Raw genomic sequence first — 12,479 nt, forward strand, 5'->3', positions numbered from 1 at the left:
GGTGCTTTGAGCATTCCCTGTGAGACCAGTATTAGTTTCCGATACATTACTGCAGGTACAATGTATTCCTTGTACCTTCACATTGACGATGAAACACAGAAATCGCATCGGAATTAAATACAAAAGGCACAATGCCGCCTTAAGTACAAGAATAGAGACTCTTCTTACAGTCGGTGCTTTGAGCATTCCCTGTGAGACCAGTATTAGTTTCCGATACACAACTCCAGGTTCAATGTATTCCTTGGACATACACATTGACGATGAAACACTGAAATTACATCGGAATTAAATACAAAAGGCACAATGCCGCCATAAGTGCAAGAATAGAGTCTCTTCTTACAGTCGGTGCTTTGAGCTTTCCATGTGAGACCAGTATTAGTTTCCGATACACCACTAGAGGTTCAATGTATTCCTTGGACATACTCATTGACGATGAAACACTGAAATTACATCGGAATTAAATACAAAAGGAACAATGCCGCCTTAACGGCAAGATGAGTAACACTTCTTAAGTTCTGTGCTTTGATCCTTTCCTGTGAGACCAGTATTAGTTTCTGATACACCACTGCAGGTTCAATGTATTCCTTGGACATACACATTGACGATGAAACACAGAAATCGCATCGGAATTAAACTCAAAAGGCACAATGCCGCCATAAGTGCCAGAATAGAGACCCTTCTTACAGTCGGTGCTTTGAGCATTCCCTGTGAGACCAGTATTAGTTTCCGATACACCTCAGCATGTACAATGTATTCCTTGGAACTTCACATTGACGATGAAACACAGAAATCGCATCGGAATTAAATACAAAAGGCACAATGCCGCCTTAAGTACAAGAATTGAGACTCTTCCTACAGTCGATGCTTTGAGCATTCCCTGTGAGACCAGTATTAGTTTCCGATACACCACTGCAGGTTCAATGGATTCCTTGGACATACGCATTGACGATGAAACACAGAAATCGCATCGGAGTCAAATACAAAAGGCACAATGCCGCCTAAAGTACAAGAATAGAGACTCTTCTTACAGTCGGTTCTTTGAGCTTTCCCTGTGAGAACAGTATTAGTTTCCGATACACCACTGCAGGTTCAATGTATTCTTTGGACCTTCACATTGACGATGAAACACTGAATTCGCATTGGAATTAAATACTAAAGGCATAATGCCGCCTTCAGTGCAAGAATAGAGTCTCTTCTTACAGTCGGTGCTTTGAGCATTTCATGTGAGACCAGTATTAGTTTCCGATACACCACTGCAGGTTCAATGTATTGCTTGGACATACACACTGACGATAAAACATAGAAATCGCATCGGAATTAAATACAAAAGGCACAATGCCGCCTAACGTACAAGAATAGAGACTCATCTTACAGTCGGTGCTGTGAGCATTCCCTGTGAGACCAGTATTAGTTTCCGATACACCACTGCAGGTTCAATGAATTCCTTAGACATACTCATTGACGATGAAACACTGAAATTACATCGGAATTAAATACAAAAGGCACAATGCCGCCATAAGTGCAAGAATAGGGACTCTTCTTACAGTCGGTGCTTTGAGCTTTCCCTGTGAGCCCAGTATTAGTTTCTGATACACCACTGCAGGTTCAACGTATTCCTTGGACATACACATTGACGATGATACACAGAAATCGCATCGGAATTAAATACAAAAGGCACAATGCCGCCTTTCGTACAAGAATAGAGACTCTTCTTACAGTCGGTGCTTTGAGCATTCCCTGTGAGACCAGTATTAGTTTCCGATACACCACTCCAAGTTCAATGTATTCCTTGGACATACTCATTGACGATGAAACACTGAAATTACATCGGAATTAAATACAAAAGGAACAATGCCGCCTTAACTGCAAGATGAGTGAGACTTCTTAGAGTCTGTGCTTTGATCCTTTCCTGTGAGACCAGTATTAGTTTCCGATACACCACTGCAGGTTCAATGTATTCCTTAGACATCCACATTGACAATGAAACACAGAAATCGCATCGGAATTAAACTCAAAAGGCACAATGCCGCCATAAGTGCCAGAATAGAGACACTTCTTACAGTCGTTGCATTGAGCATTCCCTGTGAGACCAGTATTTGTTTCTGATACACCTCAGCAGGTACAATGTATTCCTTGTAACTTCACATTGACGATGAAACACAGGAATCGCATCGGAATTAAATACAAAAGGCACAATGCCGCCTTAAGTACAGGAATAGAGACTCTTCTTACAGTCGGTGCTTTGAGCATTCCCTGTTAGACCAGTATTAGTTACCGATAAACCACTGCAGGTTCAATGTATTCCTTGGACATACGCATTGACGATGAAACACAGAAATCGCATCGGAATTAAATACAAAAGGCACAATGCCGCCCTACGTACAAGAATAGAGACTCTTCTTACATTCGGTGTTTTGAGCATTCCCTGTGAGACCGGTATTAGTTTCCGATACACCACTGCAGGTTCAATGTATTCCTTAGACATACACATTGACGATGAAACACAGAAATTACATTGGAATTAAATACAAAAGGCACAATGCCACCATAAGTGCAAGTATAGAGACTCCTCTTACAGTCGGTGCTTTGAGCATTCCCTGTGAGATCAGTATTAGTTTCCGATACACCACTGCAGGTACAATGTATTCCTTGTACCGTCACATTGACGATGGAACACAGTAATCGCATCGGAATTAAATACAAAATGCACAATGCCGCTTTAAGTACAAGAATAGAGACTCTTCTTACAGTCGGTGCTTTGAGCATTCCCTGTGAGACCAGTATTAGTTTCTGATACACCACTGCAGGTTCAATGTATTCCTTGGACATACACATTGACGATGAAACACAGAAATCGCATCGGAATTAAATACAAAAGGCACAATGCCGCTTTAAGTACAAGAATAGAGACTCTTCTTACAGTCGGTGCTTTGAGCATTCCCTGTGAGACCAGTATTAGTTTCCGATACACTACTGCAGGTTCAATGTATTCCTTAGACATACACATTGACGATGAAAAACAGAAATCGCATCGGAATTAAATACAAAAGGCACAATGCCGCCTTAAGTACAAGAATTGAGACTCTTCCTACAGTCGATGTTTGAGCATTACCTGTGAGACCAGTATTTGTTTCCGATACACCACTGCAGGTTCAATGGATTCCTTGGACATACGCATTGACGATGAAACACAGAAATCGCCTCGGAATTAATACAAAAGGCACAATGCCGCAATGAGCACAAGAATAGAGACTCTTCTTACAGTCGGTGCTTTGAGCATTTCCTGTGAGACCAGTATTAGTTTCCGATACACCACTGCAGGTTCAATGTATTACTTAGACACACACATTGACGATGAAACACTGAAATTACATTGGAATTAAATACAAAAGGCACAATGCCACCATTAGTGCAAGTATAGAGACTCCTCTTACAGTCGGTGCTTTGAGCATTCCCTGTGAGATCAGTATTAGTTTCCGATACACCACTGCAGGTACAATGTATTCCTTGTACCTTCACATTGACGATGAAACACAGAAATCGAATCGGAATTAAATGCAAAAGGCACAATGCCGCCTTAAGTACAAGAATAGAGACTCTTCTTACAGTCGGTGCTTTGAGCATTGCCTGTGAGACCAGTAATAGTATCCGATACACCACTGCAGGTTCAATGTATTCCTTGGACTTTCACATTGACGATGAAACACAGAAATCGCATCGGAATCAAATACAAAAGGCACAATGCCGCCTTAAGTACAAGAATAGAGACTCTTCTCACAGTCGGTTCTTTGAGCTTTCCCTGTGAGACCAGTATTAGTTTCCGATACACCACTGAAGGTTCAATGTATTCCTTGAACCTTCACATTGACGATGAAACACAGAATTCGCATCGGAATTCAATTCTAAAGGCATAATGCCGCCTTCAGTACAAGAATAGAGTCTCTTCTTACAGTCGGAGCTTTGAGCAATTCCTGTGAGACGAGTATTAGTTTCCGATACACCACTGCAGGGTCAATGTATTCCTTGGACCTTCACATTGACGATGAAATACAGAATTCGCATCGGAATTAAATACTAAAGGCATAATGCCGCCTTCAGTACAAGAATAGAGTCTCTTCTTACAGTCGGTGCTTTGAGCATTCCCTGTGAGGCCAGTATTAGTTTCCGATGCACCACTGCAGGTTCAATGTATTCCTTAGACATACACATTGACGATGAAACACTGATATTACATCGGAATTAAATACAAATGGCACAATGCCGCCATAAGTGCAAGAATAGAGACTCCTCTTACAGTCGGTGCTTTGAGCATTCCCTGTGAGACCAGTATTAGTTTCCGATACACCACTGCATGTACAATGTATTCCTTGTACCTTCACATTGACGATGAAACACAGGAATCGCATCGGAATTAAATACAAAAGGCACAATGCCGCCTTAAATACAAGAATAGAGACTCTTCTTACAGTCGGTGCTTTGAGCATTCCCTGTGAGACCAGTATTAGTTTCCGATACACCACTGCAGGTTCAATGTATTCCTTAGACATCCACATTGGCGGTGAAACATTGAAATTACATCGGAATTAAATACAAATGGCACAATGCCGCCATAAGTGCAAGAATAGAGACTCCTCTTACAGTCGGTGCTTTGAGCATTCCCTGCGAGACCAGTATTAGTTTCCGATACACCACTGCAGGTACAATGTATTCCTTGTACCTTCACATTGACGATGAAACACAAAAATCGCATCGGAATTAAATACAAAAGGCACAATGCCGCCTTAAGTACAAGAATAGAGACTCTTCTTACAGTCGGTGCTTTGAGCATTCCCTGTGAGACCAGTATTAGTTTCTGATACACCACTGCAGGTTTAATGTATTCCTTGGACATTCACATTGACGATGAAACACAGAATCCGCATCGGAATTAAATACAAAAGGCACAATGCCGCCTTACGTACAAGAATAGAGGCTCTTCTTACAGTCGGTGCTTTGAGCATTCCCTGTGAGACCAGTATTAGTTTCCGATACACCACTCCCGGTTCAATGTATTCCTTAGACCTTCACATTGACGATGGAACACAGATATGGCATCGGAATTAGATACAAATGGCACAATGCCGCCTTAAGTACAAGAATGTGGACTCTACTTACAGTCGGTGCTTTGAGCATTCCCTGTGAGACCAGTATTAGTTTCCGATACACCACTGCAGGTTCAATGTATTCCTTAGACATCCACATTGGCGGTGAAACATTGAAATTACATCGGAATTAAATACAAATGGCACAATGCCGCAATAAGTGCAAGAATAGAGACTCCTCTTACAGTCGGTGCTTTGAGCATTCCCTGTGAGACCAGTATTAGCTTCCGATACACCACTGCAGGTACAATGTATTCCTTGTACCTTCACATTGACGATGAAACACAAAAATCGCATCGGAATTAAATACAAAAGGCACAATGCCGCCTTAAGTACAAGAATAGAGACTCTACTTACAGTCGGTGCTTTGAGCATTCCCTGTGAGACCAGTATTAGTTTCTGATACACCACTGCAGGTTCAATGTATTCCTAGGACATACACATTGACGATGAAACACAGAAATCACATCGGAACTAAATATAAAATGCACAATGCCGCAATAAGTACAAGAATAGAGACTCTTCTTACAGTCGGTGCTTTGAGCATTCCCTGTGAGACCAGTATTAGTTTCCGATACACCACTGCAGGTTCAATGAATTCCTTAGACATACACATTGACGATGAAACACTGAAATTACATCGGAATTAAATACAAAAGGCACAATGCCGCCATAAGTGCAAGAATAGAGACTCTTCTTACAGTCGGTGCTTTGAGCTTTCCCTGTGAGCCCAGTATTACTTTCCGATACACCACACCAGGTTCAATGTATTCCTTGGACATACTCATTGACGATCAAACACTGAAATTACATCGGAATTTAATACAAAAGGAACAATGCCGCCTTAACGGCAAGATGAGTAAGACTTCTTAGAGTCTGTCCTTTGATCCTTTCCTGTGTGACCAGTATTATTTTCCGATACACCACTGCAGGTTCAATGTATTCCTTGGACCTTCACATTGACGATGAAACACAGAGATCGAATCGGAACTAAATACAAATGGCACAATGCCGCAAAAAGTACAAGAATATAGACTCTTCTTACAGTCGGTGCTTTGAGCATTCCCTGTGAGGCCAGTATTAGTTTCCGATGCACCACTGCAGGTTCAATGTATTCCTTAGACATACACATTGACGATGAAACACTGAAATTACATCGGAATTAAATACAAATGGCACAATGCCGCCATAAGTGCAAGAATAGAGACTCCTCTTACAGTCGGTGCTTTGAGCATTCCCTGTGAGACCAGTATTAGTTTCCGATACACCACTGCAGGTACAATGTATTCCTTGTACCTTCACATTGACGATGAAACACAGGAATCGCATCGGAATTAAATACAATAGGCACAATGCCGCCTTAAATACAAGAATAGAGACTCTTCTTACAGTCGGTGCTTTGAGCATTCCCTGTGAGACCAGTATTAGTTTCCGATACACCACTGCAGGTTCAATGTATTCCTTAGACATCCACATTGGCGGTGAAACATTGAAATTACATCGGAATTAAATACAAATGGCACTATGCCGCCATAAGTGCAAGAATAGAGACTCCTCTTACAGTCGGTGCTTTGAGCATTCCCTGTGAGACCAGTATTAGTTTCCGATACACCACTGCAGGTACAATGTATTCCTTGTACCTTCACATTGACGATGAAACACAAAAATCGCATCGGAATTAAATACAAAAGGCACAATGCCGCCTTAAGTACAAGAATAGAGACTCTTCTTACAGTCGGTGCTTTGAGCATTCCCTGTGAGACCAGTATTAGTTTCTGATACACCACTGCAGGTTCAATGTATTCCTAGGACATACACATTGACGATGAAACACAGAAATCACATCGGAACTAAATATAAAATGCACAATGCCGCAATAAGTACAAGAATAGAGACTCTTCTTACAGTCGGTGCTTTGAGCATTCCCTGTGAGACCAGTATTAGTTTCCGATACACCACTGCAGGTTCAATGAATTCCTTAGACATACACATTGACGATGAAACACTGAAATTACATCGGAATTAAATACAAAAGGCACAATGCCGCCATAAGTGCAAGAATAGAGACTCTTCTTACAGTCGGTGCTTTGAGCTTTCCCTGTGAGCCCAGTATTACTTTCCGATACACCACACCAGGTTCAATGTATTCCTTGGACATACTCATTGACGATCAAACACTGAAATTACATCGGAATTTAATACAAAAGGAACAATGCCGCCTTAACGGCAAGATGAGTAAGACTTCTTAGAGTCTGTCCTTTGATACTTTCCTGTGAGACCAGTATTAGTTTCCGATACACCACTGCAGGTTCAATGTATTCCTTGGACCTTCGCATTGACGATGAAACACAGAAATCGAATCGGAACTAAATACAAAAGGCACAATGCCGCAATAAGTACAAGAATAGAGCCTCTTCTTACAGTCGCTGCTTTGAGCATTCCCTGTGAGACCAGCATTAGTTTTCGATACACCACTGCAGGTTCAATGTATTCCTTAGACATACACATTGACGATGGAACACTGAAATTACATCGGAATTAAATACAAATGGCACAATGCCGCCTTAAGTGCAAGAATACAGACTCCTCTTACAGTCGGTGCTTTGAGCATTCCCTGTGAGACCAGTATTAGTTTCTGATACACCACAGAAGGTTCAATGTATTCCTTGGACATACACATTGACGATGAAACACAGAAATCGCATCGGAATTAATTACAAAAGGCACCATGCCGCCTTACGTACAAGAATAGAGACTCTTCTTACAGTCGGTGCTTTGAGCATTCCCTGTGAGACAAGTATTAGTTTCCGATATACCACTGCAGGTTCAATGTATTCCTTGGACATACGCATTGACGATGAAACACAGAAATCGCATCGGAATTAAATACAAAAGGCACAATGCCGCCCTACGTACAAGAATAGAGACTCTTCTTACATTCGGTGCTTTGAGCATTCCCTGTGAGACCGGTATTAGTTTCCGATACACCACTGCAGGTTCAATGTATTCCTTAGACATACACATTGACAATGAAACACAGAAATCGCATCGGAATTAAATGCAAAAGGCACAATGCCGCCATAAGTGCCAGAATAGAGACCCTTCTTACAGTCGGTGCTTTGAGCAATCCCTGTGAGACCAGTATTAGTTTCCGATACACCTCAGCATGTACAATGTATTCCTTGGAACTTCACATTGACGATGAAACACAGAAATCGCATCGGAATTAAATACAAAAGGCACAATGCCGCCTTAAGTACAAGAATTGAGACTCTTCCTACAGTCGATGCTTTGAGCATTCCCTGTGAGACTAGTATTTGTTTCCGTACACCACTGCAGGTTCAATGTATTCCTTGGACATACGCATTGACGATGAAACACAGAAATCGCCTCGGAATTAATACAAAAGGCACAATGCCGCAATAAGCACAAGAATAGAGACTCTTCTTACAGTCGGTGCTTTGAGCATTTCCTGTGAGACCAGTATTTGTTTCCGATACACCACTGCAGTTTCAATGTATTACTTAGACACACACATTGACGATGAAACACTGAAATTACATTGGAATTAAATACAAAAGGCACAATGCCACCATAAGTGCAAGTATAGAGACTCCTCTTACAGTCGGTGCTTTGAGCATTCCCTGTGAGATCAGTATTAGTTTCCGATACACCACTGCAGGTACAATGTATTCCTTGTACCTTCACATTGACGATGAAACACAGAAATCGCATCGGAATTAAATGCAAAAGGCACAATGCCGCCTTAAGTACAAGAATAGAGACTCTTCTTACAGTCGGTGCTTTGAGCATTGCCTGTGAGACCAGTAATAGTATCCGATACACCACTGCAGGTTCAATGTATTCCTTGGACTTTCACATTGACGATGAAACACAGAAATCGCATCGGAATCAAATACAAAAGGCACAATGCCCCCTTAAGTACAAGAATAAAGACTCTTCTTACAGTCGGTGCTTTAAGCATTCCCTGTGAGACCAGTATTAGTTTCCGATACACTACTGCAGGTTCAATGTATTCCTTAGACATACACATTGACGATGAAAAACAGAAATCGCATCGGAATTAAATACAAAAGGCACAATGCCGCCTTAAGTACAAGAATTGAGACTCTTCCTACAGTCGATGTTTGAGCATTACCTGTGAGACCAGTATTTGTTTCCGATACACCACTGCAGGTTCAATGGATTCCTTGGACATACGCATTGACGATGAAACACAGAAATCCCCTCGGAATTAATACAAAAGGCACAATGCCGCAATAAGCACAAGAATAGAGACTCTTCTTACAGTCGGTGCTTTGAGCATTTCCTGTGAGACCAGTATTAGTTTCCGATACACCACTGCAGGTTCAATGTATTACTTAGACACACACATTGACGATGAAACACTGAAATTACATTGGAATTAAATGCAAAAGGCACAATGCCACCATTAGTGCAAGTTTAGAGACTCCTCTTACAGTCGGTGCTTTGAGCATTCCCTGTGAGATCAGTATTAGTTTCCGATACACCACTGCAGGTACAATGTATTCCTTGTACCTTCACATTGACGATGAAACACAGAAATCGAATCGGAATTAAATGCAAAAGGCACAATGCCGCCTTAAGTACAAGAATAGAGACTCTTCTTACAGTCGGTGCATTGAGCATTGCCTGTGAGACCAGTAATAGTATCCGATACACCACTGCAGGTTCAATGTATTCCTTGGACTTTCACATTGACGATGAAACACAGAAATCGCATCGGAATCAAATACAAAACGCACAATGCCGCCTTAAGTACAAGAATAGAGACTCTTCTTACAGTCGGTTCTTTGAGATTTCCCTGTGAGACCAGTATTAGTTTCCGATACACCACTGCACGTTCAATGTATTCCTTGAACCTTCACATTGACGATGAAACACAGAATTCGCATCGGAATTAAATTCTAAAGGCATAATGCCGCCTTCAGTACAAGAATAGAGTCTCTCCTTACAGTCGGTGCTTTGAGCAATTCCTGTGAGACCAGTATTAGTTTCCGATACACCACTGCAGGTTCAATGTATTCCTTGGACATACGCATTGACGATGAAACACAGAAATCGCATCGGAATTAAATACAAAAGGCACAATGCCGCCCTACGTGCAAGAATAGAGACTCTTCTTACATTCGGTGCTTTGAGCATTCCCTGTGAGACCGGTATTAGTTTCCGATACACCACTGCAGGTTCAATGTATTCCTTAGACATACACATTGACAATGAAACACAGATATCGCATCGGAATTAAATGCAAAAGGCACAATGCCGCCATAAGTGCCAGAATAGAGACCCTTCTTACAGTCGGTGCTTTGAGCATTCCCTGTGAGACCAGTATTAGTTTCCGATACACCTCAGCATGTACAATGTATTCCTTGGAACTTCACATTGACGATGAAACACAGAAATCGCATCGGAATTAAATACAAAAGGCACAATGCCGCCTTAAGTACAAGAATTGAGACTCTTCCTACAGTCGATGCTTTGAGCATTCCCTGTGAGACTAGTATTTGTTTCCGATACACCACTGCAGGTTCAATGGATTCCTTGGACATACGCATTGACGATGAAACACAGAAATCGCCTCGGAATTAATACAAAAGGCACAATGCCGCAATAAGCACAAGAATAGAGACTCTTCTTACAGTCGGTGCTTTGAGCATTTCCTGTGAGACCAGTATTAGTTTCCGATACACCACTGCAGTTTCAATGTATTACTTAGACACACACATTGACGATGAAACACTGAAATTACATTGGAATTAAATACAAAAGGCACAATGCCACCATAAGTGCAAGTATAGAGACTCCTCTTGCAGTCGGTGCTTTGAGCATTCCCTGTGAGATCAGTATTAGTTTCCGATACACCACTGCAGGTACAATGTATTCCTTGTACCTTCACATTGACGATGAAACACAGAAATCGCATCGGAATTAAATGCAAAAGGCACAATGCCGCCTTAAGTACAAGAATAGAGACTCTTCTTACAGTCGGTGCTTTGAGCATTGCCTGTGAGACCAGTAATAGTATCCGATACACCACTGCAGGTTCAATGTATTCCTTGGACTTTCACATTGACGATGAAACACAGAAATCGCATCGGAATCAAATACAAAAGGCACAATGCCGCCTTAAGTACAAGAATAAAGAGTCTTCTTACAGTCGGTGCTTTGAGCATTCCCTGTGAGACCAGTATTAGTTTCCGATACACTACTGCAGGTTCAATGTATTCCTTAGACATACACATTGACGATGAAACACAGAATTCGCATCGGAATTAAATTCTAAAGGCATAATGCCGCCTTCAGTACAAGAATAGAGTCTCTTCTTACAGTCGGTGCTTTGAGCAATTCCTGTGAGACCAGTATTAGTTTCCGATACACCACTGCAGGTTCAATGTATTCCTTGGACATACGCATTGACGATGAAACACAGAAATCGCAACGGAATTAAATACAAAAGGCACAATGCCGCCCTACGTACAAGAATAGAGACTCTTCTTACATTCGGTGCTTTGAGCATTCCCTGTGAGACCGGTATTAGTTTCCGATACACCACTGCAGGTTCAATGTATTCCTTAGACATACACATTGACAATGAAACACAGAAATCGCATCGGAATTAAATGCAAAAGGCACAATGCCGCCATAAGTGCCAGAATAGAGACCCTTCTTACAGTCGGTGCTTTGAGCATTCCCTGTGAGACCAGTATTAGTTTCCGATACACCTCAGCATGTACAATGTATTCCTTGGAACTTCACATTGACGATGAAACACAGAAATCGCATCGGAATTAAATACAAAAGGCACAATGCCGCCTTAAGTACAAGAATTGAGACTCTTCCTACAGTCGATGCTTTGAGCATTCCCTGTGAGACTAGTATTTGTTTCCGATACACCACTGCAGGTTCAATGGATTCCTTGGACATACGCATTGACGATGAAACACAGAAATCGCCTCGGAATTAACGCAAAAGGCACAATGCCGCAATAAGCACAAGAATAGAGACTCTTCTTACAGTCGGTGCTTTGGGCATTTCCTGTGAGACCAGTATTAGTTTCCGATACACCACTGCAGTTTCAATGTATTACTTAGACACACACATTGACGATGAAACACTGAAATTACATTGGAATTAAATACAAAAGGCACAATGCCACCATAAGTGCAAGTATAGAGACTCCTCTTACAGTCGGTGCTTTGAGCATTCCCTGTGAGATCAGTATTAGTTTCCGATACACCACTGCAGGTTCAATGTATTCCTTAGACATACACATTGACGATGAAAAACAGAAAT

Source organism: Schistocerca americana, chromosome 5 (assembly GCF_021461395.2).
Source record: "Schistocerca americana isolate TAMUIC-IGC-003095 chromosome 5, iqSchAmer2.1, whole genome shotgun sequence".
Classification (NCBI taxonomy): Eukaryota; Metazoa; Arthropoda; class Insecta; order Orthoptera; family Acrididae; genus Schistocerca; species Schistocerca americana.